Here is a 27,973-nt window from a genome sequence, read left to right on the forward strand (position 1 = left end):
CCAGATACACGATCAAATGAAAAACCGCACATTTTCTCACTTTTAAAGAACAGTACTATACTGCGATCTAAGAGTCAAAAGTTCCAGTGCTGGAATGACCAGGCTGCAGACAGCAGCGAACAATCCTCTGCTAGTATTCCGTTTAATGAGCACACTGCTCATTCTAATCAGTACCTCAGAGTAGGGATTAAATTGCTGGAATGCTGTGATGAACCAGTGTGTTACGTACCAGCAGCATCGGGGAATTTATGAACCAGAGAAATGACATGCTAAAGAAGAGAGAGATCTTAACTCCCCACCTACTTCCCGCCAGTATTCAGGCAGGCTGTTGTACTCGGTACGCAGCAGTAATCCCATCAATCGGAGATGAGTGTCAACAGAAGACACAAATCAGATCACAACAAACAGTGGTCAATGTAATGTTATTTTTGATAAATTTTATGAGCCGTCTATTTAGTAGACCTTCACATTTAGTTTTCTTCCCACTCTGTGATATTAGTGCATCTTATAAAGTTATTTATAGCGTAGACTGTTTTTCCCCATTCCCGGACTTTATATACCGATTTTCATTAAAATCTGTTACCCATTTCCTCGTGACTCAGCGCTGATACGGACTTAGCAACAAAAATCTAAATTCATGAATATCTCTGTTATATCAGGTACGGTAAAAATTGATAAGATATAAATGATCGGAAATTTAATTCTATATAACTTTAGTTATGTAGTATTTATCGATAGGGCGACTAATAACAAATATTTGAGAATTAAATTTAAGGCCTTCCACTAAACTACCATTTCACTCAGCGAGAATGAAATTATTTATGACCTACATTGTAGCGACTTATTCCTCGACTTTACATACCGATTTTTATTAAATCATCTTCAGCCGTGTTCTCGTGATGCACGTACATACATACAGACAGATGGACAGACGCAGAAATTACGGAAAATTAAAAAGTGCATTTCCTTCTTATTGTGGACACGACCGATACAGAAATACCATTATTTGTAAATTCTGAGCAATGTAAGACAAAAATTTTATTTTATTTATATAGGCTATATAGATACCTATATTAAAAGTGAACAAAATTAATAAGAAATTTCATCTGATCTGGCGAAAGAATCCCAGAATACCTGTGAGTCATATTATGTTTTGCACAAAATTAAAGGGCAGAGAATACCAGGGTTATCCATTAAAACCAAAATATACTATAATATAAAATATTTGATATTCAATCGATGATATCTGAGTAATTATCTTACGATTCATGAGTATTCATAGCTTATGTAAGTTCGAACTCCGAAAACACGCGCCGTCCGCTACTTAAAGCCAGTTTTAAAGGCCCTGGACCCAGGTTATTTTCGTGACTGCTAACGTAGGTTGCGTAATGAGCTGAGTACATTATGTCACATATTTCACCATAGATAGCGTTCGAATACAATCTGTATTTTAACTTAAGTTTCATTATGTTTCTGAAATATGATGCTTGCTGGCACTCAAGTTTGAAAACCAAAGGAAGCTTCAAAAGTGCCTATTTCCTTTGCAGAAATTTAGCTGAAGTTGCCGCCAAGGACGCGACGCGCTACAGCGCACGAGGTGTCTCCGGCGTAACAGTGTAAGGGTATATATATAGACACAAATATATCGTGGCTGCCCTGGCAAAACCTCATATCCCACAATGCCCTTCCTATTCATTATTCTCCTTAAGACTGGTCTTGCCTCACAGACACGTACGGATATGCAGTCCGTCAGAAGAAGTTTTTGTTGTGTTCATTTCCGTACGCAAATGTGTAAAGAAAAATGAAACTTAGAGTACCGCATTATAGGGATAAATGTTTGCATGACGTATTTACGCACTCTACTGTATAATGCATTTAAGGTTCATTTACGATTACCCGTCAACATAGAAAAACGACCTCAGTGCCCCTTGTTTTGATGAACTGCGTATCCATATGTGGGTGGGAGGCGTGATCACTCGTAAGGAGAATAATGTATAGGAAGAGCATTTTGGAGTACGAGATTTTGCCGGTGCAGTGACAATAAATGCGTACTAGGATTTTTTTTTAATTGGCTTTACGTCGCACCACACTGGTAGGTCTTATGGAGACGATGGGATAGGAAGGGCCTAGGAGTGGAAAGGGAGCGGCCATAGTCTTAATTAAGATACAGCCCCCGCATTTGCCTGGTGTGAAAATGGGAAACCACGGAAAACCATATTCAGGATTGCCGACAGTGGGGCTCGAACCCACTATCTCCCGTATGCAAGCTCACAGCGCCCCTAAACGCCTGGCCAACTCACCCGGTACTAGGATTTTCAACTATACATTTATTCATGATGAGGCATGAAAGAGAACATTTTCAACAACTGACATGGAATTCAACAATTACCATTTGGCTCATCCCAGGTTCAAAGTTAATCTTACTAAACTACATAGTCGGCCTCAAAAGCTCAGACGGTGGAACGCTGACCTTTTGGCTCCAAGCTGGCAGTTTCCAACCCGACTCAGTGTGGTGGTTTTTTGAAGGTGATCAAATAAGTCAGTGTTGTGTCGGTAGACTTAACGGCAAGTAAAATAACTCATACAGCACAAAATTCCTACACCTCGGCATCTTCAAAAACCATAAAGCAGTTAGTGGGACGTAGAATCAATACTGAGAGGATTCCGTTTAATTAGTTTAAAAATATTTTATTCTATTAAGCTGTGGATGTTTACTACATCATGGAATATATATATATACGGCCGGCTTAATGTATATAATCCATGTCCTCCTTTTCCTTGATCGACTATGAACCATTCCTGTAGCAGAATCAGGTTTCCATTTCCATGAGGGCCATTCAAAAAGAAACGATCTGGATGGTATAAAATAAAAACCAGTACCATTATTTTAAAAGTATTGCCCTGCACTGTTGAGGCAAATATCCCACTGCGACACAAGGCGGTGAATGGCCGTCTCGTGAAATTCCTGGGACTGCCATGTGAATCAGTCCCGAACGTGCTGCTTGACGTCGTCGACCGAGGCGAATCGCTTACCTCTTAGAGCCTTCTTTAACTAGTAATAAATCTGTACTGCGCATAAGTATGCATTTTTAAAAATTTACATTCAACTACTGTTTACAGTGGCTATCTCAGTGATGGACCTCGTATTTTCGTTACACTGTAAGGCATGATATCTTCCGCATTGTCTATAACATAAATTGCACACACAAGTGCTGTCAGGATTATGAAATGACCATGTTGAACACTTTGTCGTGGAAGCCATGCACTGCTAACCATGTTACCACATGATTTAAACCTTTATTAGGCTGAGTTCAGCCGTGGTCATTGAAAGCACTAGTGCCATATAAATCAAGATCAGTTTCATTTCTCTTCTCTGTCCGTTCCCGTATGAAGATGCCATATGTTTCTGTGGTTGGAAGAAGGAATTCAAATTATATTTCATCAATTAAAAATGACTCCTTTGAAAGCTCGTATGCCAGTCTTGAAGGAGTTGTATAAGAAATACCTAGCGCTCCTTCTAGGAATGCAGCCTTTATTAATTCCCGTCGTTGTAGGTCAGTCTTTGTAATATGTTGTCATATTAAATGTATGCCAAAAATGGCATAATCTCAGGGACACGTATCCGGACTGTATGAAGGGTGGCTGAAGACCTCCCATTTGAGTGTCTGCAAGAGCCCCTTGACTGCATTTGCTGTATGGGGTCTGTCATTATTGTGGATCAGAATGATCCAGCGGGTGAGGTGTCTTAGTCGTTTTGATTTGATCGCTTTGCAATGGGTCGTCAAGGTTAGTAAGTACTGCTGTGCATTCATCGTTGTTCCATGTTGCAAGAAGTCCATAAGACGGCGACCCTTTTACTCAAATAAGAGGCTGAGCGTATAACCTCTCCGGCAATTATGCGTACGGCCTTGGATATTCTGGGTGGCCGCGACCTTGCATGTTTCTACTGAGGACTTTGTCGTTTTGACTCGGGTTCGAAGTGTTGACACCATGTCCAGTTTCCAGCGACCAATCGTGTGACAGGAACTCATTCCCTTCCTTGGCATTGCGCAGAGAAAGTCCCATTCAACATTCTTGCTGTGCTGGTTGAAGCCTATGAGGCACCCACTGGGCACACGTTTAGCGAAATTTCAATCTGCCCCTAAAGATGGCGTGAAAAATTCCGATGCCCACTCCGACCTCTGTGGCAATGGCTACTACCGCAACTCGCCGGTCTTGTATAATGATGGCGTCAACCTGCTGGACAATGGCATCGGTAATTCGGTATGAAGTTACAGACAGTGCATCATCGGCCAACGACATCCGTCTTTCGCTGAATCGCTTGTGCCATGCCTTGACACTCGCAACGGACATGCAGTGCTCTCTGTACGCTTGTACCATTCTCCGATAAATTTCCGTTCCCCTCACTACTTCCGTAATCAGGAAACCCTCTACTCCCCTTTGCTCTTCTTCTGAAGCCTCGATTTCATTGTTTTCGGCACGACTGAGTGCAGTGGACGGTCGACGTGTGCGAGAGCTCGCTCTGTCGTCACGTTGATATGCCATGAGTGTGGGACCTCAGCCCTCTTACAGAGACTGCGCCTTCTTCCTCTGGCAATGACATTACGATCCTTTCAGCTGTTTTCATTTTATAGTCTCCGGCTCGTTTCTTTTTGAACCAACCTCATGCCAATCGATGTAGTCGCCGTGAAGGTATAACATGTTTCCCCGTAAAGAGAAATATTGCGTACACTGAATAAAATACTACTGTACATACACCAGCTGAAATAATATTAACGTAACAGCTCATCACCGCATAACTCCAGTCTAGTGAAAAGCAAAGTTATGTAAGAATAGTTACAGCGCAGAATTATTACAATACATGATTTAATTTCTTCGCCGAAAAAGTGGCTGTTCATTACAGCAGTTTTGAAGAAAATATCTAGGAATATAGCTCATCATCTAAACATCTGGGGAGTACACAAAGTAGTGAAGGTATATTTTTGGAAGAAGAAAATCAGAACTTCGGAAAATTAATTTAAAACTCTGAACTACCAGTAATGTATAGCATAGTACATGCGTTACTAAGTACGGTTTATAAGCTTTAGATAGACAGGTCGCTTGGAATAAAGCTGGATTGATGGTTCAAACCTAGCCATTTTAGAAGCATTTTTCTTTGGTACTCCACTTCAACTCCAAGTGATTACGACCCATTACTTCCAATCTTATCCCCAGTTACAGGTTCATGCAACGACATAGGCGCCACAACAGTAAACTCATATCATTAGCTAAAACGTCACATATTAGACACAAAACCAATGTCAGCGGCGCAGTCAGTTAGTCTCTGTTGTTCTATTTCCTGAGATATACGGCGTTTAAAGGCGTGATAGTGTGTTCGAACCACACTGTCAGATGCCCTGAAGATTTTTTCCCATGGTTTCCGATTGTCACACCAGGCAAATGCCGGGGGTGTATCTTATTTAAGGCCACGGCCACTTGGTCAGTTCTCTACACCTCCGAGTATTTTCCTATCCTGTCTTCGCCGTGAGACCTAACTGAGCTTGTGCGACGTAAGGAAAATTGTAAAAAATAAAAGATGTTCTATGCCTTTTACACGACGCAATAAAAGTAACAGGCCATAGGTTGTTTTCATTCATGATTTCGAAGTTTAAAACATACAGGACTTCCAACGAAGAGTATTTAACGTTGCTAAATTTATTAGACGGGTGATGCTCTTGCATGCGTTTCCTTTGAAGAACATCTTCAGTTTAGCGTTATCATTATCCTGCGGTTTGTAAAAAATACATACCAACATAAATGATACATAATAATAATTTCGTTTCATTCACCTAATATCTACAATTTTGGCCACTAGGTAGTGATGTATCACGTTCTATGTTCATATGAATCAGAGGAATGGTAGTCTCTAACGTAAAACATTTAGTTTTCCTGCAGATTTTTTGTCAAAATGAGTTTAAATTCTATATTGAATCGGTTAACCTTAAAAGATTTTGCTTATTTTAATATTTAAGCTCTCCTTTTGCGTTTTATGAAATATCTGTGTAAAGTAATAATGACAGAATTCCTTTCGAGCAGTTTAAAAGAAATGATTTTATTCAGTTAAACCGAGAATATTCACTACATCATGGACTCGTTTACGCTGATCAACATGGAGGGATCAAATCCCAGCATTCCTTTCAATGTACATAAACAATATCATGGATTTACTGCCATGCTAAAAGGCTCTTTCTTAGTCTAGTCGATAAGATTACGGCACACTGGTGACTCTCGAACCTATAACTGTTAAAGGGATGTAAAACAGATATCATTATTGTTGTTAAAATTATTTTTCGATGAAAACCTCGGGCACGATGGCATCTCTAAAGAGTATGAGACAGTAAAAAGGGCATAAAAATATATTATTGTCTGAACTTCGGGAATTGACGAAGGCGGACTCAGCTCACCCGAAGAGACGTAATTTTGAATCTCCTTCAGTAGGTCGAACAATTTATAAATGAAATTTCCACTTCTGGAGAGAAGCAGAACCCTGGGGTTCATTGAACCTACAGAGCAAATGAGCACTAGGTTAATTCCTGGGGGTAAAGAGATAACGTCTCTGTTCCGTTCAGTGCCGAGGTTGCGGATAGTGGAAATCGTTATCTGGTACTACTCACAAGGTCTTCACGGCAAGTACGGGGTTGACATTGCTTTGCTATTATTTGAACCTGGAGGGAAGTCAAACAGCCCGATCTTTATCTCACCTCGTTGCAGAACATTACATAAAATTTCGAAAATGCATACCTATGGTAGGTGATAAATGCAGGGTGGTCGGATTCAGTGTGAACCTGGTATATGATCGTTACACATTTGGTCATATTGAAATGAAATGGCGTATGGCTTTTAGTGCCGGGAGTGTCCGAGGACATGTTCGGCTCGCCAGGTGCAGGGCTTTGGATTTGACTCCCGTACGCGACCTGTGCGTCGTGATGAGGATTATATGATGATGAAGACGACACACACACCCAGCCTCCATTCCAGCGAAATTAACCAATGATGGTTAGAAGTCCCGACCCTGCCCGGAATCGGACCCGGGACCCCTGTGACAAAAGGCCAGGATTCTAACCATTTAGCCAAGGGGCCAGACTGGACATACTGATAAGTAATTTGAAAAAAATCTCGTCGATATCTCGCTACGTTGTCATTTCATCAGGGGCCGAATTTAGCCAATCAGATCGCGCGTGACTTCAGATGGACTTTACGAGGCGGCGTTTCTAAATCTACACGTGGATTATGACCGGCTTGAGAGCGCGAATAGAATAAATAAACTTCCCCAACGAAGGGACTTGAACAAGTGTGGGCTCGGCCCATAGCAAACACGCTGCTGTGTCATAGGCTGAAACTCACGGTGTGTAAATGTTTCATGCTCACTTCTCGGCATGCCTCTCAAACCCAACCAAGCCACGTGCAGATTTAGCAACACCGCCTCGTAAAGTCCATCTGAAGTCACGCGCGATCTGATTGGCTAAATTCGGCCCCTGATAAAATGACAACGTAGCGAGATATCGACGTGAATTTTTCAAATTACTTATCAGTATGTCCAGTCTGGCTCCTTGGCTGAATTCGCCCGCGAAGCGATCTGCTTGGCTAAATTCAGCAGCTGATAAAATGAAAATGGCGCGAGATATGGACGTAATTTTTTTAAAATTACGTGTCACTATGACCAACGCTCTAAAGCTCATATACTCGGTTCACGTTGTTTGCGACCATCCTGTATAATTTAGAAATGATATTATAACACAATTGACTTTATCAGTGATTGCATTAGGTTCCAACCAATTTTCTATTTCCCAACGGGTGATAGGCATTTTCAGAAATAGCATAGGAAATGGCAAGACATTTTCTCTGAGAATATATGATCATTACAGGATTCATGTACAACGGGAAGATATCTCAAACTTGATCTTTAATCCTACCACCAATTTCCATTTCTTATATTCCAAGCTGTCATGGAAGAGATGTATGGAAACATCTATTTTCACTATGATAAACATCGAATCACACTCTGCCAACTGCCTGCTTACATTTCAGAATTAAACGGAAATAATGCAGGAATTCATGCTATAAATACCAGTGAATTTCCAGTGTAGCTACTAATGTCTTATACCGGGACGTTTCAGCCTTGAAACCACTAACAAAAATTTTGAAAACCAAGATACTCATGTTCTGAATATCTTGCTCGGAACACAGACTTGTAAAATGGAAAATGAAGGTTAAGGTTGTCCATTAAAATCTCACATATGGTGCAGATCTCGACTATCTGGGGGACTGAATGTTGCTTAAAGGCAAACCACCATTCGGGACGCTTCAACTATGTATAATAGATGTTTAACTCAGAATTTCAATCACAAGGGAGCAGCCAGGCACACTATATTATTAAAATATTATTTACTTTAATACTCTAGAGAAATGTAACATGAGGGAGCAGTTTTTCAGGACATACAATAAATGCTCCACTTCTACTTTCATAAAATGACCTAACATAAATCTTCCGAAATCTGTACAGTAGCACAAATTATGAGCACGCATCCAACGCCAAATTATACAGAAATGATGACCAAATTTAGCCATGGTTTAGAATAATACAAGTATGATGGAAAGGGAACTTGTATCTTAGTCTGTGTTTATCGTGATCACAAACATGGGACCTCCAGTTTAACTCCGAAACACAGGAAAGTACCATTTCACTTCAAAATTCCTACATGAATTAATCGGTATTCGAACCATGGCCACCATAGTGAGAGGCTAGTGAATGTGCCACGCAGCTATCACATAACCGAATATACGTTAAATTCATTAAGCCATTAATTAATACATTCTGCAGACATTTCGATAATGATTAGTGGAATGGTCTTATTGATCTACCACCTAACATTTTAAACACGTTGCCAAGCTGAGGTGCTTGTAGCTATTTCTAGCTCTGTATACTTACTACTCGTGAATGATGTCTCATAATATGTTTGTTTGTATTAGTGTGGTTATTTGTCATTAACGTAATTGCAATGAAGCTAACAGGTTAATAACATTCAGAAAACGGATCCCGTGAAATTACTGAAGTTAAACAATATCTGGCGTTGTCACTTCTAAGAGTATCATTTTTCGTTAAGAAGGAGGCCATACTTCCCAGTGTCGACTTAGTCAAATGAGACAAAAATATTTCCAATTTTTGTCTCTTTTCACTTCTTGGAGGGGTGGACCTCTGTTAGCAGGTTTTGGAGCGGAAGAGAAACTGTGAATGACTATTCAGTCACAAAGTCACCAAAGTTTAGGTAAGGGTATGGTGCTTGACTGTCTGAAAAAATATGCGGCTCCTTGGCCGAATGTTCCACGTAGTGGCATTTGGTTCAAAGAGCCCCGAGTTCAGTTCTTGACCGGGTCAGGAATTTTAATCCTAATTTTTGAATTCCCTTGAATGGGGAGCGGGGTATGTGTGCTGTCACCATAATCCATGCAACTCATACACCATACACAACACTATCCTCCACCAGAATAACAAGCAATTTTCCACCCTTCTCGGAGGGTCTGACTTACAAGGGCTGCACCACACGCTAGCAATAGGAAGACAAAATTTTACATAATCCGAGGAAATTATTATTACCAGTATGACAGGTAACAATTAGACGTTTAGCTTGAATTGGAGTGGGAAACCACAAAAAACTATAACAAATAATAAGGCAGAGACGGATGTCGACACCACATCTGTATTTAGTTCTTCTCATGGGGCAAGAATTGTCTGTTTCATGTTTCGTACTAATCCTTCGTAGCAGAGTCATAAATCGAACCCAAGTCAATCTTGAAATTGAACTACGCAGGTGTAACTTGTTAATGAAATGAACTGTGTATTGGTGGAGCTATGAATAGCGTTCGCTTTGAACTGTCTTGTCTAAACTATTTCGTATTGTACTCGTATTACTTTCCACGCAGTCGATTACCTGTGCTAGGGGATTCCACAACTACATTCCTTTACCTTGTAGTAGGCAATGAAATAAACTTATGGGCTGTTTTGGTGAAGGAATGTGATGGCTGAGCTCTCTGAGACGGTGGGTCAATCGACGCAAGGTTTTACTACTTTTAGAAGGCCGCGTTGGGGAGTAAATTTGAAATGGCCAGTAGCTAAACCAAGTGAAGAGCAAGGGAACGAGCTAATATTTACTTGAGCTATTGGTGCGTGCAAATTTTTCCCCTCATTATTCTACCTCCTCGACCATGACACTCGTTTCTCCGGAGTAGGCGAGCACCAATTACAGTTCATCACAGTAAGAGCCAGAAGGATATGGCACATGAGGTGCAATCTTAGACCGGCCTCAGCTCCTTACATCACACACTTCTCTGTTTATTTCAGTACCTGGGAAGAAAATTAAGTGGCCCTTGTTTGCTTGGTTTGTGTCTTACGGAGGAAACCTCTGGTCATATTATGAGTCGACTCATTCTGGTGTAAACCACTACTGCTTTATGGTCCAGATACCAAGCATATCTTAACCGAATCTCTTATACTAATATTACGTACCTATATACGGTATGTACAGTCCCGTTATGCTTTACTTTCCACCGGTCAGTCAGCACGCCTTAGTGAATGAACTGCACATCTTCATCATTCTGTATTTACAACTATCCACACCTGATTCCGCTACCGCAGCCGCTTCATGCTCACAGTTCCATCTAGCGTATTAAATGCTTAATTAACCTGTATTTCCTCAGTGTAAATACCTTCCTACTGGTGTTCTGATTAATTTGTTTTCGTTAGTAACTTTATTTCCTCATTGCACGTAACCCATTATGGTTGTCCCTATCTTTTTATTTAGCTCCATCCAACGAGCTCATCAGTAACTTAGCCTTTATTTGCTCATTGATGGTAATTTCCTACCATTGTTTTCATCTGCTGGATTAGCTCCATCCAACGAGCTAATTAGTAACTTAGCCTACGTGGTAAAGGTTGGTAAAACCGTGGTACATTTTTGGTTCGTTGTTGTTATTCTTATAACAATGAATAATCAATAGATACAGAGACGGGTACACGAATTCCAATTTTCAAAATTGATTTTTATTATTTTTTATATATTTTTTTTGGGAGTTGCTTTACGTCGCACCTACACAGATAGGTCATATGACGACGATAGGACAGGAAAGGGCTAGTTGTGAGAAGGAAGTGGCCGTGGCCTTAATTAAGGTACAGCCCCAGTATTTGCCTGGTGTGAAAGTGGGAAACCACGGAAAATCATCTTCAGGGCTGACGACAGTGGGGTTCGAACCTACTATCTACCGAACACTGGATACTGACCGCACTTAAGCGACTGCAGCTATCGAGCTCGGTACTTGTATTATTAACGTTGGTGACAACTTAATCAGATTTACTAATTGTAAGATAACAGCACTGGTACTATCGTAATATCAGTGTTTTATAAGAAATATACTATACATTTCATTAAAATTTGCATACAAGAAAGCTATGAATACAAATTACAGTAGGAAATGAAGTTCATTTTATACCTATTTCCTCGATAATGATGATGATGATATTTGTTATTTACAGGGGCCTAACATCTAAGGTCATCGGCCCAAACCTATTTCCTCAAACGTGCAAAGAATACATGCGAGTTCACCCAACGTTGAATCCAAAACATGTATATACACTATACAGTGCTCAAAAATGTTTTGCAAATACTGATTCAGTGCACTTTTTTTTCTCTCTGTGTGTGTACATGCAACATACAACCTGTGACAATGAAGTTCAGTGAATAGTCCTGTACTATCATGCAATAGAAACTTTGCAGGAAGGCTTCCTTTGGGCTGGTGTTCAAAATCCTCGTCACGTTTCGTTGGATGTCAGGAATATTTTCAAATCTCTTACCTTTCAAAGCGAGTTTTCGGCTCTGACCTTTTTCTGACGAGGGGATCCCGGAGAACGCCTTTCCATGCTTTTCCGTACCTGAGCCACCAGGTTTCATCCTCAGTGACAATACAGTTCAAGAAATTTGGTGTCGCATGCGCCGTTTCGACAAAATTCTGTGAAGCCTCTAAACGTGCCTGCTTCTGATCGTCAGTCAAGTGATGTGGCACAAGACGAGAACACGTTTTTCTCTTCCCTAAATTCTAGGTAACGATTTGTCGCACGGATTCACGGTTAATCTGCAGTTCATCCGCTATCATACGCACAGTTAATGGCCGATTGTTCGTGATTAATGTCCTCACCTTCTCAATGTTTTCGTCACTGACGGCGGTCGCCGGTCTTCTGCTACGTGGGTTATCAGAAACACTTCCCCGGCCTCCTAAAAACGGACGAACCACTCGTACACACACTTCAAAGACAGTGCTTGATCTTGATAAACACGTACCAGCATCGCATGCGTTTCTTGCGGTGACTTGTCAAGCTTAAAACAAAACTGTACATTGATCTTTTGGTCGTTCATATTCCTGTTCGCAGTTCAGATCCAACGCACTAAACACGCACTGTGTCAAACAGGTCTTACACGGCAACACACACACTATGCTCAACTGAACAACGTTGGGAGCAGGTGGGCAAAACCTGCTGCTATGCAGGTGCTGCTTTGAGTGTCGCCAGTATTTTCGGGTAGACCGTTCTGACTTTATTCACCGAACTTTATTGTCACAGGTTGTATATTACGAAGGTTATATACAAGAGAAACTCAACAGAGGCGTAACTTTGGTAATGTGCGACAGGTCAGTACCTTGTATAGCCAACTCGGACACTGAGGCCTGCTTGAAAATGACGATGCACCCTCAGCACCAAAATATTCAACTTGTTTTGGGGCAGATTTTCTCGTTCTTGAACAACAGCTTCAGTCAGTTGTTAAATGTTAGAAGGAGAATTGCTCTCATTAGTTCACGCCATGCATGTTTAACAATAGTTTATGTTCGAAGAATATGCTGGCCATACCACTGGCTGTACGCCACTATTCTCAAGAAACTGACTGATCCCTCTGGCTTGATGGGAATGAACATTATCGTACACTAGAGTAAAGCCCTCACCCGCAGTGGCAGAAAGCCCTAAAACTGCAGATAAGAAGTAAACTCGTGTCCTCATACCGAGGTGGTGTAGCTCTTTTCAGGCATACCCCCAATGGAGGTGAGCTGTATGTACCATTTTAACCACATACCAGTCCTCCTGCAATTCATAAATTTCTGGCAGTACCGGGAATCGAGCCCGGCCCCCGAGGACGGCAGCTAACCACACTAACCGTTCTGCTACGGAGGAGAACAACTGGAGATTGAAAGATGTTGTCTCTCTATACTAGACCAGTCATGTTACCCTGGATAAGAATTAGAGGCGTACGTCGACCTAATATAATCCCACCCCAAAACATGACGGTAACTCTTGCTGATGATCACACAATAGTATGAGCAACTCGTTCCACGTCCCATCGGTCTTCTCCAGACTATAATGCTCCTGCTGAACGGAGGCAAGCTTACCGTGACTATATCTGGAAAGAGCAATCGCTTCCACTGTTCTTGATACCATTGGCCTTCTAGTTGTTGTCCACCACACATGAGCTGCCGTATGGTGTGGATGAAGAGGAAGTTTTGGCTTAGGCGACACCTCGTAATCTGCAGGCCTTCGGGCTGAGCAGCGGTCGGTCGCTTGGTAGGCCATGGCCCTTCGGGGTTGTTGCGCTATTGGGTTTGGTTTGGTTTTGGTTTAGGCCTCCTTGGTAACATTTCACCGTCGTGCAGACGATTCCATACTGTCTGATCTCGCACTTTAACTCCGGTGACTCTCCGAAGATACTGGCTGAACTAGGTGGCAATAACAGCGGTCTGACGATGTGCTAAAAGCAACAAATACCAATCTTCCCAGCGAGGTATTTTGGGCGGCCGTCCCTTCCAGAATCGATCATCAAACACTTGTCCCTCGCTGAGCTTTTCTCAAACTCTGGAGACATCACGCTGATTCACTCCAAGACGATCAGCTACATCACACTGCCAAAATCTATCGTGCAGCAGTCTCACAATTAGACTGCGATCGGCAGGAGAAATAGGTACCCTTTGCCATGTTTACCTCAGCCATTCATGTGATGTCTATACACCACCAACTGTTAAACTGACCAATACGACAATTTACCCCAAATCGGACAATTGTAGAACTTGATATGAATTCACCGTCACTATGTGTCTCAGATACTGGCCTATAGCGCAGACTGTAAACATGTTTGAGGTACCGCGGCATATACTGTGTGAAATCGTAATAAGCAAAACTATTATGAATACTGCATAATAATTAGACTCCGAAGAGCAATAAACAACCACTGCGCAGCTATGAGATTGCATTCGGGAAATTGTGGGTTCGATCTCCACTGTCGGCTGCCCTGAAGACGGTTTTCCGTGGTTTCCATCTTCCACACCAGGCAAATGCTAGGTCTCTACCTTAATTAAGGCCACGACTGCTTCCTTCCCACTCCTAGCCATTTCCTCTCCCATCGTCGCCATAAAACCAATCTGTGTCGGTGCGACGTAATGCCAATTGCAAAAAAGTAAACAAATAATAAACAATCGTGGAACCAAAGTCTTTTAAACGTAGGGAAAGGTAAATGAACCTTACCGTACCTTGTACGAATGTATGTCTGCGCGACGAATTTACTCACTCTTTCAGTATACCATATTCAAGATTAAGGGAAGATTAATACACAGCAGTTTGGAAACTTGACTTAATTGGTTGACATTTAAAAATACTTGAAATAGGAAGAGTCGTGTCGGTAAATTAATTAGTCGTCCAGTAATTCCTCTCCGGCCCAAAATTCTGACAGTTTGGAATCTTATTAGTTTGTTAGTAGCTGATGGGACGTTCAACATGTTATTTCAAAATCAATTAATAAATAAATCAATCAGGCAGTCAAACAAAGTTACAAGTATACAAGGTGTAGTAACTGCATGACCTAACGCTGCAACCACCTAGATCTTTTGTGCCCTAAGAAAAATGTTTCCAGAGGATGAAGATTTGCCTTCTACCTCATCAATAATTAGGAACTATAGGCGAACCCACTTTCTAAGGTCAGAATTGTTCTGAACGTGATCAAATTCCAGTGCTGTAAGTTGGCATTTAAGTGTGCTTAAATATTATAAGCCTGTGTCAGTAACTCCACTAGTATATCAAGAATTTCCTCTCTGTATAAAGATTCCTGCACTCGTTCTTCTCTTAAAACTAAAGAAGGGATTGTAATATAACGGAGTATTTAACGTTTGGCTAACATCAAGTTCTGCTGTGTCCTATGAATGGTGTTTTCTGGCGTATGAACACACTCCTTCCGGTTTATCAATTGGCAGTAACTACTGTTAAAATTCTCTTGCTGAAACGAGAAATGTGTGTAACTGCGTTACTATTTTGATAACATTTAATCAATAGGGATTTGAATAAACAAGCTAATATAAAAAAGAAAATTCCATTTACTGGCACTACCACTAGAACAGTGTTTATCCATTTCATTACACATTTTGCATTACAGATTTATACTGGTGAAATAACCCGCTAAAACGCATGAGTCCGTACAATGAAGAGCATCAAAAGTTAATGCTAATTGGGGAACAAATCCCACTCATATATCCCTTTTGTGTTTTAATGTTTTGTGGTTAGGTTGAAAAATTTTCTAACGGAAATTGATAATCTGTTTTAACCACTTCATTATCGTTATTTATAAATGTTTCACTGAAAACATGCTGGATTTCAATTTGCAAGAGGCAACTCTTGATTGTTTATGAGGGAACTACAGTGGACGAATTAAAATTTGATGGTAAACCACTAGGTGATAATAACGTGAGGTCATGATATCAGGACTCGTTTTATTATCGAGTTATTTACATTGATTAAATGCGCAGGTGACGCTTCCCTGCTCGCTCATTAAAGCCAGACTTCCCCTGTAAATTTCCAAGTTACTCGCCATTTTATTTACTATTCCGAGTACCATTAGCGAGTCGAGAAAAAATCGTTTTTGCTCAGATCACAAGTTGTGTGAGTGAGTGAATGTGATCATATAGTCACTGAAATATGCAGTAATGTACTATTCCTTACTGGAACGTACGCCAACCATCCGTTTAGTAAAACACATATTAATTGATGATATTGCTATTAAATCCTGAAAGGACAATGTGTTAAAGTTCTTTTAATTATAGCCTACATGTGGAATAGCAACCATAGAGTATTAGAACACAAATAAATTACAACTTAAGAAATCATCTCACATAGGCTACTATAGTTTTCTTTATACACTCTGCTGGCAAATCTTCCGCGGTTACTCGAGGATGTTGACCGAGTGTTTTGATTTTAGGAACCCAACGGGACGCAGTTGTCTTCCGCGGTCAGCAAACCAAACCTCATGACTCCCAGGTTAGTTTAAGGGGGTAGGTACAGCTGTGAGCACTGAATGATGACGGAAATTCAATGTTTTATTTTCACAGCATATGTTTCGCATAAAATTACTATTTAAGTCATTAAAATCACCAGTTTTCAGAAATATATTGAGTCTATTTTCAATTCCTAAAAAAATAAATTGAATGCATGAATTAATTATTAAAAATGATGGATTATCGGAATGCTATTATTGAATAAATCCCTAATAATTTCACTAATGTCCGCCTCTGTAGCGTAACGGATAACTTTACTGGCTGCCGTTCCCGAAGGCCTGTGTTCGATTCTCGGTACTGCTGGAGGGTTAAGAATGGCAGGACGGATGGTGTGTGGTTGAAAGGGTACATTCAGGGGCCTCCATCGGGGGTGTGTTTGAAAAGAGCTGCACCTTCTCGGGACGAATGTACGAGCTTACTTTGCTTACCTACTTGATTAATTTTCAAGAATTTCAAAGTTTATTTTGAAGCTCAAAGTTAGTTGTAGAGAAATGGCCATAGCCACAGTTATGACTGAATTTAAAATTGTTTGTAAGTTTGTAAAGAAGAGTTCTATGTATTTTAGCAACTAAATATCCATTTTCTGACCGAGCAATTGGCCGTGCGCTTAAGGGCGCGCAGCTGATAGCTTGCGTTCGGTTAGTTGGTCAGAACACCTCTGTCGGCAACACTAAAGATTGTTTCCGTGGTTTCCCATTTTCACACCAGGGTAATGTACCTTAGCTAAGGCCACGGCCCCTTCCTACCCACTCCTAGTACTTTCACGTTCCATCGTCGCCATAAGACCTGTCTCTATCTGTGCGGCATAACGCCAATTGTAATTGTAGACGAAATGGACAAGAGTGTTATTGAATAATGTTCGCATGAATATGAGAATTAATTTTCAGATATTTAGTAATTCGATTGCAAATGGCATAAAGTTCTTTAGGCAGATAAATTCAGAGGGACTATAGGACAGTGAACGGACAGAACGGTCACTCGGAAATTAAATGTCCTAATAGATGTATTCAATATTTCTACACAAGCAGCGCTCCTTATAAAGATTCAATAGGGCATCAAATTATGATAACATGGAGAGATAACCTTAGTCGTAATAATAATACATTTGCTTCAGAAAGAACTATTGAATCCCTATGAGTAAGAATCGAGAGCACCATATAGGTATCCGAGTATTTATGGAATAATGGATTCCGATATATGCTCACAGCCAAATTTAATCAAGATCCGCTAGAACTGCACTTTGGTATATTACGTTCATTAACTTGTGACGGTCACCCTTCAACAATAAATCTTCTGAATTTACGCATATTGCAGTCTATTTGCATCCCAACAAAACTTGCCCCTTATTGGGTAGTAATTGTAAGCGCAAATTTGAATTGGAATTGACATTCGTCAATCAAATGAGGACACTGGCTAAGAAGAGGGAGACAATTAGGGCTGTAGTAGAAAAACCACTGAATAGAATAAGGCAAGCACTCGACCTTACTGATAATATGGATAACCTCTTCCCAGACCGGTAGAACAATTTTCATATTGATAACCACAGTCTTGCTAAGGAGTGTTTGATTCGTTATCTAGGACGATATATAGGGTGTCCCAGAAGGAATGGTCGTTATTCAGGGATATGACAGGAACGATCGTTTGAAGCAGAGAACTTCATATGCACATATGCCCAGTTCCGAATAGTTTTCGAGATAGAACACATCTAATGTACATATGATCGGTATGTCTACCTACCACTGATCTAGTCCGCTGAACGCGCAGTTGTCCATGGTGTGTTGTGAGTGAAGTAATACGAGGGCTTGGGAGTGTATCAGAAAGAAGCATCGGTTAACTCTGCTTATACACGCGCTGGCTAAAATGCCACACATCTGCACTAATGAAGAATATGCTGATATGGTGTATGTTAATGGCTTCTGCGATGGTAGGTGTTCCTACAGCTGTCCACGAATACCGTTGGCGCTTTCTGACACGTCGAATTCCTGATCGTAGAGTGTTTACCAGAGTTTTCAGCACATTGCGTGAAACAGGTATTCTTCCGAGTTCTCATTTTTCTTCTGAACGTGTAGTTTAATATCCTGTGCGGGAACAGAAACACATTGTCGAGATGGTGCAGGGTAGTCCTACTAACAGAGGAGCTGTGACAGTTCTGGATACAAGCGTCAGCGTTTTTTCTGGTGAGTCAGCACCCGAGGTCATTGACCCCGGCCAAGGTCATTGAACCCGTGACGTCATATTGTTTGTAAAGAAAACCACGTGGTCATAACGACACGACGTCACATTGTTTGTAAAGAAAGCCACGTGGTCATGATGTTACGGGGTCAATGACCTTGGGCGGGGTCAATGACCTCGCGTGCTGTCTCAGCAGAAAAATGCTGACGGTAGTATCCAGAACTGTCACTGCTCCTCTACTCCTACTACCAGCACACGGCAAATTTTTGCACGTATCAATGTCCCACGAATACGTTTATGGCGAATATTACATGCCGAAAACTCGTATCCATTTCAAAACAGGCTGTGAGCTTGCATCCGGGAGATAGTAGGTTCGAATCCCACTATCGGCAGCCCTGAAAATGGTTTTCCGTGGTTTCCCATTTTCGCACCAGGCAAATGCTGGGGCTGTACCTTAATTAAGGCCACGGCCGCTTCCTTCCAACTCCTAGGCCTTTCCTATCCCATCGTCGCCATAAGACCTATCTGTGTCGGTGCGACGTAAAGCCCCTAGCAAAAAAAAAATTCAAAACATCAATGATGTCGGGTGGGTAAGACACATATTTTCGCGCCACTAGCCCAAAACAAATGTATATTAAATGTTTTCTACCTCGGAAACCATGCGGAATAAGGCATATGTCAACATAGATTTTTTGCTTCAAATCATTCTTCCTACCATATCGCTGATCATTTCTCCTGGGACACCTTGTAATTTATAGTACGCAACGCATCCAAGGTCACAAAATGTCATAAATGTGTCAGCCTGTTTGACGGAACTCCTACAGAAGAAATCCTTGTCACAGCCCTAACATTTATTAGGGACTATAGGGAGCGTGCACGGCCGCTCTTAGCGCCTCTAGCGGGAGAAATCGGTAAGGTTTTGGTGATCTTGTTTTGAGCGACCAGTGCATGTTGTGTAACTGTGGGTGTGAAATTGTGGTGGTAGTAGTAGTGTATCAAAATGCCTAAATCAAATAGAAACTGTTGTGCAGTGAACTGCCACAACACACAAAGAAACACGCATGGAAAAGGAATTACATTTCACACATTTCCTAGTCGTCCATGGGAATCGAACAGACGCAGGAAGTGGATTTCGGGTGAGGGAAGAATAATGTAAATACAGTACCTTATTTCATTTGTTACGTAAATCACACATTTCATATCACACAATTCAAGCATACCAGGCATGCCAAGTCAAGAACACGTTCATTTACTGTAAGTACACTTTGAAATAGTATATTTCATTTCAAGTATGCATTGCAGCAGGTTCGTATCATTCATGTCCTTCCATGTGCACGTGTCTCCACTACGCCAAATATTTATAATAATAATAATAATAATAATAATAATAAGAAGAAGAAGAAGAAGAAGAAGAAGAAGAAATGTTTTCCTGCATTTCAGTACAGATGGGATTCCATGGGAACCCACCAAATGTTCCGTCATTTGCAGTGAATTATTATTATTATTTTTTTTTTGGAGGAAAGCCAAGTAATATTGAAAATAATCCATCATATATACGATCTGTGTTTCATGAGAGCTATAAGAAGAAACCGAAAAGGGAATGTGATGTATCCCGGTTTGAAAGAGCGAGTAAACGAATGAAATACTCAAATATGCATACGTCTTCTAATCGGGAAACTCATGAATTTATTGTGAAAAATGAGTGTGAAAAACTACGTAAGTCGGTGCAAGCAGCATTTGACATTGAAGCAACGACATTCGAATTCACTCGTGTTTCAGTGGGAATGATGTAGGCACACAGTGCAACTCAAGCACAGTACCTCCAAGTATTTCTGAGAAGGTGGATAAAAGTTGTGGTCCCGGACATATGCTAAGGGATTTCATGGAAAGTGAGGCACAGTTTAAGGATCTAACAAGTGTTTCATTTTAAAAATTTCAATTTTTTAAAATTTTTTCCTTGTTTCTAAGGTGTCTATAAATATAAATAATAACGATGTGTGTTTACTCTTTTTAATGAAAATGAAATTGGGTATAATATTTGCTGCCTTGGCTGTCATATTTGATGTACATCGGACTTCTGCTGCGCGGAGTAGTCAAGAAACGCACTTCTAATTTTATTTTCTAGCCTAGCAAACTATCCGTGCAAAACACTTTGCCTCGCGCTTTTAAAAATATTTTATCCCGACGCACGAGTTATAACAGATTGCACTGAAATGAAATCAGAAACGCCAGCAAGAATAGATGAGAGGTGTTACATGTATTCTTCGTTCAAGTCATGTTATACATTTAAATTTTTATTAGCTGTGGTCACAAACGGAATTATTATTTTTGTTTCCCCCTCGTTATGGTGGAAGAACTAGTGATACTTTTATTGTTAACAGTTCAGGCTTCCTAAATCTTTTGAGTGAAGGGGACGTTATATTAGCCGACAAAGGATTCCCAGGTATTAAAACAAAGTCACCTCATTCTTTGCTTGTTATGCCGCCTTTTCTTCATAATGGGAGATTTACAGAAGATGAAGTGTTACAAACTCAGAGTGTATAAAGTGTGCGTAATAATGTTGAAAGATGCATACAGAGGGCGAAAATTTTCAACATCTTGAAAAAATTTCATAAAGATCTGTTTCCGTATATCAGCGACATTGTTTACGTAGCTTGTGTGCTAGCAAATTTCTTGCCACCAATAATAAAGAACGTAGAACTGTAACACATGACCACTGTCAACTAGTTTCTGCGCTTTATTCACTGTTGACTTGTGACTGTTTTGGAAGTGTATGTACTGAAACCCATATTGTATTACAACTTCCATAGCACTACTTCATATTTTGTCGACAAGATGCAACGATAATTTTTGTCGTAACTATGACGGAAGTCTTCACTTCAGCGGAACGCACTTTTACCGTACTAATTCTCGGAACTCCGCCAGAGCGCTCTGTTACTAGTTCGATGCACGCTCCTTATAGCAATACATACGGCATTGACAGCACTTTCCTCACTCATCCTTTAAGAGCAGTTTATAATGTGCTAGTGCAAGCTGAAAATGTAGTGGAACAAAAATTCTCCTACGAACAGAGTCTATGTGGCGATGTATTTTACCAGTGTTTGGACAGTTTACACAGTATCACTATTAATTCGAAATAATTAGGGTGCTATGATGACCATGTTGTGGGCATTATCCCAAAACTTGTGTTACATTACAGGAAGTGTCGATTTCATTTTGTAGCAAGACAGATGAGATACGAACCGAAATTTTCTAAGACCACAGAGTCTACCCGTAAGATATCTAAACTATATGACAACATAATATTTTGCATGCAATAAAAACGATGAACTAGGGGAGACATCAGACTTTTCCTCCTACTCGCTATGATATATGTAAATATAGCTAAAATTAGTAGAATCATCATGATTTATAGTTGAGTTTTCTGTCGTATTCATTATTCCAGTATATAACTGTTTTCATAAACATGTACGATTCTTGCTAGGGGGAGCTAACATTGGTACATAAGCATTGATGGGAGATGAACTTCCCATCTGATATGATTGTATGCCATTGCAAGTAAGGTATTTCGTCCGACTCCTTGGCTGAATGGTCAGCGTTGAGGCCTTCGGTTCAGAGGTTCCCGGGTTCTATTCCCAGCCGGATCGGGGATTTTAATCGGTTTGATTCCTTCTTCAGGCACGGAAATCGAATGTTTGTGGTTGTCCAACACTCTTCTCGTCATATTCAGACAACACACCACACTACCAACCTCCATAGAAACACACAATAGTTATTACTTCCCTCATAGAAACACGCAATAGTTATTACTCCCCTCAACATAGGGTTGGCGTCAGGGAGGGCATACGGCCGTTAAAAAGGGTCAAATCCACATGTGCAACACAGATCGCACCCACGAACCCACAAGTGTTGGCAAAGCGGAAGAAGAAGATGAGTCAGGTGCTTCGCGAATGTTCTCTGTTACTTATGAAGAGTTGCGTGAAGGAATGATACGCCATTAGGTTTTATTCGCCTCTAACACGTCGTCGGTGGATGCGGAGTGGCTACGGCCGGTCCGTGGTCCGTCAGCTTTGTACTCCGACAGTCCAACCAAGCCACGGCTCTACCGTGGATCTACGCCTCTGTATTCTGGAGACGGAGAGGGGTATACGCGTCGGCGGCCTACCTTCTCACCTTCTCCGCACATCTCCTTCTCCGACACAAATCCTCTGACCATAGCGAAGGCGTCACCGTCTAAAGGCCCGCCTCCCTCTTCAGGGAAGGAATGAAAACTTTAAACAGTAGTAGTCTAACACGTTTCACTACACTTTGATGACATTCTTACTTATCTTCTCACCCTTGTCAGAGTAGCGCTGTTGGTTTGTCAATTCCCTTCTGTTTCTAAGATGGCAGGTTCGGTCTCGGCTTAGGTCAGCGGCATTTGGGTGTGTTTAAGCGTGATATGTAAAATAATTCATCCAGGACAGTTTTCTAACATCATGGTGTCGTTCTTTCCCGCCACAATTTGACTGACTATGTATTCCTAGAGCTAACCTTCACTTGGTGTATCTTCCTCTTTTCATGCATATCTTACTTTCCTTGGCCGTGACCTCCTCCTTTTCACCTATCCATTTTAAATGCACGAACTAGTACAGTTCAGATTTTGTCATGCCTACGTATATTCACATTTACGTGCAGAATATTGATGTACAGGGAAACGTTCTCAGTAACGTAACATTCGACTGGAGGCTTTTCATCTTATCTATAGCTGCGTATCTATGTTGCGTCGAGGCCTACGATACGAATGTTCCATTCTCTTGCGAGAAATTTTATTTGAAACCTGGATTGTCGCAGAGGAAAATTCCGCGGGCAACAAAAGTATGAGCACTTTTGTTACTATTACAACTGATAACTTTGAGTTTTATTCGTATGATAACTGTGGGCATCCTTCGAAGTTGGCTTCATAGGGATAAAATACAATAGCGCTCTATTGGTACTGTGCTACTGTATACAGGATTGTCAGAAACAACGTGAACCGGTTATATTACGGTTAGTGGGTTGGTCATACTGATGAATAATTTGAAAAGAAAAAAAGATCATTCAACGCCTCATTCCGTTGTCATTTTATAAGCTTTTGAAGATATCCAATCACATCACTTCGCAGTAGAATTCAGGTGGGCTTTGCGAATTGGTGTTATTAAATCTACGCACGGATTAAACACGGCTTGAGAGCACAACTCGAAGAAAGAAACGTCGCCATGTGAGGGATTCGAACATGGACCTTCGAGCTGAGAGGATCGTACCATAACAAGTACGCTACGTGTTTGATGCTAATGTTTCGGCATGGCACTCAACCTGGTCCAGAGCGAATTGCAGATATTGCAGCAGCGCCTCGCAAAACCCATTTAAACTCGCCTGCGAATCGTCCTAATTGGCTAACTCCAGCAAGTGATAAAATGACAACGACGCGAGGTATCGATTTACTTTTAAAAAATTATTTATCAGTATGAAGAGCCCTCTAACGCTCATGTACACGATTCACTTTTTTTCTGACCACCCTGGATAGGATAGGATAGGATAGGATAGGATAGGATAGGATAGGATAGGATAGGATAGGATAGGATGTCCAACTCGTTGGCTGAATGGTCAGCTTACTGGCCTTCGGTTCAGAGGTTACCGGGTTCGATTCCGGCTAGGTCAGGGATTTTAACCTTCATTTGTTAATTCCAGTGGCCCGGGGGCTGGGTGTTTGTGGTGTCCCCAACATCCCTGAAACTCATGCATCACACGTAATACTATCCACCACCACATTAACACGCAGTTACCTACACATGACAGATGCCGCCCACCCTAATCGGAGGGTCTGCCTTACAAGGGCTGCACTCAGCTCTAAATAGCCACACGAAATTATAATTATGTGATATGATATGATATGATATGATATGATATGATATGATATGATATGATATGATATGATATGATATGATATGATATGATATGATATATGATATGATATGATATGATATGATATGATATGATATGATATGATATGATATGATATGATATGATATGATATGATATGATATGATATGATATGATATGATATGATATGATATGATATGATATGATATGAATTTGACGAAAAGTATTTGTACCAAATTGTGGAGAAGTGGACAATGATGATATTGAAAATGATAATGATGATGATATTGTACAAAACAGTGATTGTGAATGTGGAAGTGATGAGTCACTTCACCAGTTTTCGAGTCACCTGCAGCAGGGTGAATGATCGGAAATAAGTATCTCCTCATGGGTGCTTGCAAGTTTGGAAAGTATAATATAGCAAACCGGTTTCCCAGTAAGATTTATATTTTACATAATTTAAATAATACTGCTCGGTAATTATTCGGCAAAGATTTGCAACCTATTCCGAAAGTAAGATTAACGCTGGGATGACACTACGCACCACTTAAGAGTGAATTATTGGGAATGAGATGTATTTTCGCTATTGATCTGAACCATCAACTATACACTGTGTCTCAAAATAAATGCAATAGAGAAGTTAATCAGTACCTAATTGAATCGGATCATCGTATAACTGAATATACCACTCAATTATTTCGGTTCGCAACCATTTTGGTCATCACTTTGGTGTTCAATCAAGCTGTGAAATTGTAGTTACACCATCTCGGCGAACTTTCAATTACGTGCATTAAAACACACTAATTGGAGAGTAGTACTCAATTACATATCCATTGCACCAGATGTAAATCACGAAGATATCTTTCAAATAGATATTTATAAAATTAATCACGCAATTGGCTTACAAATACAATAACCAAGTCTTCCTCTTTTATTTAATTACAAATCTATGTGGCCTGGTGTTCCCAAGTTCAAATAAAATTGTGCTATACTTCTCTATTTTATAGCGCTCTTTTTTCACTGCATAGCCTACATCGTCGGTCAAGAAACTGAACCTCGTGTGTCACAATGCTCTTCCTTAAGATTGGTCACACCCCCAGCCACATATAAATATGCAGTTCATCAGAGCAATTTTCGTTGTGTTCATTTTCCTATGCGGAAGTGTGAAAGAAAATTAACCTTAATTGAGGAGAACTTGATCAAACGGTGCTGTTTCCACCTTAAGAAAGTTGTGTGAAAAGTGCAAGAAACGTAAAATAAGAGGTACAAGGAACGCACCCAGGATCGGGTTAGGCACACATTTTAAGGAATTATATCTGCCTGGTCTTCTTCGTGGCAATGGACAATATTCAACTATTCTAATGTATGTGCACGATGTCGTCGTTGCCGGGACAAAACCTCCAATGTGATAATATTTTAGGAGATATACAGACCCGCGGCACATACATTATGAAGAGCACGATATTGCACCTTAGATGACAGAACCTTACCGGCCAAAGTTCCGCCTACGTGGAGTAACGGTTAGTGTTATTAGCTGCCGTTCTCGGGGGCCCGGGTTTGATTCCCGGTACTACCAGAAATTTAAGAATGGCAGGAGGACTGGTATGTGGTTGAAATGGTACATGGAGCTCACCTCCAATGGGGGTGTGCCTGGAAAGAGCTGCACCACCTCGGGATGAAGACATGAATTTATTCACTGGCCAAAGTTCTAAGCTAAAATGTTTCACATAATTGGTTTTGTCCCGGCAGCGACGATATGCTGATTTATTTTTCGGATGTGGAAATAGCACCTCTTGAACGGACACTCATCATACGGTATACTGTAGGAGTGAGCAAATTCGTCGTGCAAATATACAGTACATTCCTAAATTACGGTACGGTAAGTTTCATTTTCCTTTATTTAAATAATAATAATAGCAATAATTATAATTATGATTATTAATATATTATATTATATTATATTATATCTATATATATAAAATAACTTGTCCTGACTGACTGACTGACTGACTGACTGATTCATCATCGCAGAGCCAAAACTACTGGATATAAAGAAATGAAATTTTGTGGATACATTCATATTAAGATGTAGGTGCTCGCTAAGAGAGGATTTTTGGATATTCCGTCGCTAAGGGGGTGAAAAGGGGGTTGAAATTTTAAAATGAGTGTATCTATATCTCAAAACTTTAAAAGTTTACAGATGTAAAAGTTGGCATTTAGAATCTTCTTTAAAAATAAGGAAAAACGTATTTTTTGTTTTCAGAAAATCCCAATAGGAGGGGTGAAAAAGGGTGAAAAAGGGTGAAAAAGGGTGAAAAAGGGGTTGAATGCCTTTAATCAGGATACCGGTACTCATACCTCAGAAACTGAACATATTACAGACCTGAAAATTTGTACTTTTGATCTCTTTTAAAAATAAAGAGACACGTATTTTTTTGTTTTCGGAAAATCCAATTAATGGGAGGGTGAAAAGGGCCTGAATTTTTAAAATGAGTGTATCTATATCTCAAAATTTTGAAAGTTTACAGATGTAAAAATTGGTATTTGGAATTTTCATTATAAATAAAGAAACACGTATATTTGGTTTTCGGAAAATCCCAATAGGAGGGGTGAAATGGGGTGAAAAATGGGTTGAATGCCTTTAATGACGATACTTACATCTCAGAAACTGAAAATATTACAGACCTGAAAATTGGTGTTTGGGATCTCCTTTAAAAATAAAGAAACACGTATTCTTTTGTTTTTGGAAAATCCAAATAATAGGGGGTAAAAGGGGGGTGAATTTTTAAAATGACTGCGTCTACATCTTAAAACTTTAAAAGTTTACAGATGTAAAAATTGGTATTTAGAATCTCCTTTAAAATAAATAAACATGTATTCTTTTTGTTTTCGGAAAATCCTAATAGGAGGGGTGAAAAGGGGTTGAATGCCTTTAATGAGGATATTTATATCTCAGAAACTGAAAATATTACAGACCAGACAGTTAGTATATGGAATCCCCTTTAAAAATTCAGAAACATTTATTTTTTTGTTTTTGGAAAATCTAATTCATGGCGGTTAAACAGGAGTGACAAATTGGGGTGAATTTTTAGAAAGACTATATCTACAGTATATCTCAGAAACGTAAAATATTGCAGACGTAAAAATTGGTATTTGCAATTTCCTGTTAAACTAAAGAAACAGGTATTCTCGGAAAATCCAATGAAGGTTGGGGGGGGGGGGGTGAAAATTGAAAAATTTATTGAATTAATTGTATGAGGATACTTACATCTAATAAAAACTAAAGTTGTTACAGACGTAAACATTGGTATTTAGATCTTATTTAAAAATAAAACGACGCGTTTTGGGGGGTGGGCGGAGAATCATTTTTGGGGGCGAGTGTGAAAAGGAGTTGAATTCGTTTCATGCGGACACATATCTCAAAAACTGAAGATAATCGGTATTAGGAGATCCTTTACTATTAAAGAAACAAGTATTTTTTGCCGGAAAATTCACTTAAGGGGGGCGGGGAGTG

Source organism: Anabrus simplex, chromosome 2 (genome assembly GCF_040414725.1).
Source record: "Anabrus simplex isolate iqAnaSimp1 chromosome 2, ASM4041472v1, whole genome shotgun sequence".
Classification (NCBI taxonomy): domain Eukaryota; kingdom Metazoa; phylum Arthropoda; class Insecta; order Orthoptera; family Tettigoniidae; genus Anabrus; species Anabrus simplex.